Below are 2,859 nucleotides of genomic sequence, written 5' to 3' on the forward strand. Positions count from 1 at the left end.
CCTTCTTCAGACCGTCTCAAGAATGAACCATTAATCGTCGTCGGGTCATATTTCGGAACCGGGACTGGCCCATCAGCATTCGGGTCTTGCCTCGATATTTTCGGAGCAGTCGTACCCCGAAACAGGTGGTCCCTCAAGCTATTTGGCATTGCAGGACGAAAAGAATCACCTTCAGCAGCGCTGTCAGTCGATCGACCAGGTTGGTCAGTCGATCGACTGACTTCTATAGGACCAGAAGCTACTATTTGTCGCAGATTGGTCGATCGACTAGGTATGTCAGTCGATCGACTGATATACCTGGTAATCGTCTTTTTCTTCCCACTTTTCGTTCCAGCTTCCTTTTGACTTGATTCCGCCTCGTCTTTTTCAGAGGCATTCTCGACCATAGCGGGCCCCTCTAAGGTGGACCCACTCCTCAAAGTGATAGCATTTAAGGTCTCCTTTTGATCAGTCTACGTCGGTAGATGTCCCGGAGCTCGAGTTGTATTCTTGCTAGCCAATTGGGCAATTTGGCTTTCTAGCATTTTTATCCCGGCCTCTCTAGCTTGAGACTCTTTCAGCAACAAATTCTTCAACTCATTGAAATCAGAATTTTGGGATTGTTGCTGCTGCTGAGGGATATACGGAGGCTTTTGATATGGCTGCTGCTGCTTATGAGGGGGCACATAAGTCTGCTGCTGCTGCTGCTGTGGAGGTGGAGTCGGATTTAGGACGTTTTGACTACTCCACCTCAAGTTTGGATGGACATTTGGCTCATTGTAAGTGTTTGTCTGCCTATAATGTTGAAAGGCAGCACAAGACTCGAAGGGACTAGGACAATTTTCTGAAACATGTCCCTCAGCTCCACATCTTTTACAGACGAAAGGACCGTCTGAAACAGCATTCACATGGTAGATCCCTCCTTTTGAAGCTCCTCCCAACTCGTACTTATCAAACCTCGCCGTGAGAGCCTCTAATGCGGCTACGAGAAGGAGATTCAAGACTTCTCCTTTGATTTCCCGGAATTCCCATACTCGGCTTTGTGGGTGGCCAAATCATCAATAATTTTCCACCCCTTAGTCTCTCCCATATTTTCCGGAATCGCCACTAGCCGCAAAGATCCAAGATAGCCCTCTGATCGTCATAGAGCCGATTATAAAACTGATTGCATAGACTCCATTTTTCGAACCCATGGTGCGGAATGGTTCGCAACAGCTTCTTGAAATGGACCCATGCTTCATGAAAGTTCTCATCAGGACCCTGTTTAAAGCTCGTGATCTGAGCTCTAATGGCATTCGTCTTCGAGGCAGAGAAATATTTCTTGTAGAATGCGAAGGCCAGCGAATTCCAGTCCGTTATCTCATTAGCAGCTCGATCCAGGTCTCTATACCACTCCCTTGCAGCATCACGAAGAGAGAATATAAACATGGTTTCCTTAACCTGGTCCTGGGTAACACCGGTTGGTGGGGGTATTGAACAGCAGTAATCAATGAATGTCTCCATATGTTTGGCTGCATCTTCATTTGCAGCTCCCCCGAATTGGTTTCTCTCAACCAAGTTGATATAAGACGGATTCGGCTCGAATTACCTGTCTGTCCCTGGTAATGCAAATCCCTTATAAAGATTCGCAGCTGTCGGCTCTGAGTGACTGGCAATAGTCGCTTCTCCAGCCATGACTGGAAAGTCTGGAGATGTGACGGTCTCAGCTGAAGAAGTGGAAACAGGAGATGAAGGTGGATCTTCCTTAAACAGAGCGTTCTCGTAGTAACTAGACAGAGTACTCAACTCTTCCTCTGTCGGCAATACCCTAGATGATCGTCTCAACTCGCGCAAAGTCTTCTCAATATCAGGATTCAACGGTAGTAGTTCACCACCCCGTGATCTGCGCATAAGAATAAACTACAAAAAGAATATGAGAATAGATTAAGGAACAGATGTCCCTTAAACTAAGAGAAAAACTAAAAATAAAAACAACTAAAAATTAGAACAATTGCCTCCCCGGCAACGGCGCCAAAATTTGATGCCCGTCGTTGTGTGCACCAAAAATAATATTTATAAATCCAACTACAACTATAGATAGCGGTAGCGGGGTCGAACCACAGAGAGGCAGATGTAATTATTAGTTGTCTAATTTCTAGTCGTTAAGGTAACAAATGTGTGGGGGTTTGATTTGATTTGATCTAAAGCTAAAGGCAAATAAATATAAAATGAACTAAAGAAATATATGAAATCAAATATTAAAAGAGGTACTAAGATGGTCGGTTCACTGTAGTTTCGGCAGCAGCATACTAAATAGGTCTGAAATAAACACATGAGGCGGGAAAACAAGAGGTCCTCTCGGTCCACTCTTAACAAGTAGCGTCTTTCGATCTCGCTACGGGTCCCTAATATCACTAGTACTGACTCTCATCCTGAAAAGTGACTAATAACCTAAACTTTACCTATCTTTCGATCTCAGCATAGTTTAGTCATTTTAATTGGTGGTCTAACAACTTTTCCTATCTTTCGATCTAATGGGTCAGTCATATCCTAAACATTCAACTAGTCGCGTGCACTCGATTCGTCTAATATAGAATTTAAATCAATTAAAACGAAGCAAAACCTCACGTGGCCAGTCGATCGACCAGGGTGTGCGGTCGATCGACCGTGGCGCGACTCAGGTCAAACTATTCTACTGCCGCCTAATCTACAGTTCCCCTACATCCTAGCACAGGGTATTTAGCTACTCATGGCTACGATAAGAACGACAATAAAATTGACTGATAAAACAGAAGAATTCATGATTAAAACGACGAAATAAACAATTAACATAAAACGATAAATTGGCCTTCGGGAGACTATTCTAGCAATTCCTATACTACGAATGAAATAAATAACGAA

General features: G+C 43.9%; 1 non-coding gene across 1 annotated transcript; it reads left to right on the forward strand.

Annotated features, from left to right (window-relative positions):
- Window positions 1–1,165: 1,165 nt before the first annotated feature.
- On the forward strand, window positions 1,166–1,272 carry LOC141650329 (small nucleolar RNA R71). Its single transcript, XR_012546370.1, has one exon. It is a non-coding gene; the product is annotated as a small nucleolar RNA R71 (small nucleolar RNA).
- The last annotated feature ends 1,587 nt before the right edge of the window (window positions 1,273–2,859 follow it).

The sequence above is a fragment of the Silene latifolia genome, chromosome 3 (assembly GCF_048544455.1).
Source record: "Silene latifolia isolate original U9 population chromosome 3, ASM4854445v1, whole genome shotgun sequence".
NCBI lineage: Eukaryota > Viridiplantae > Streptophyta > Magnoliopsida > Caryophyllales > Caryophyllaceae > Silene > Silene latifolia.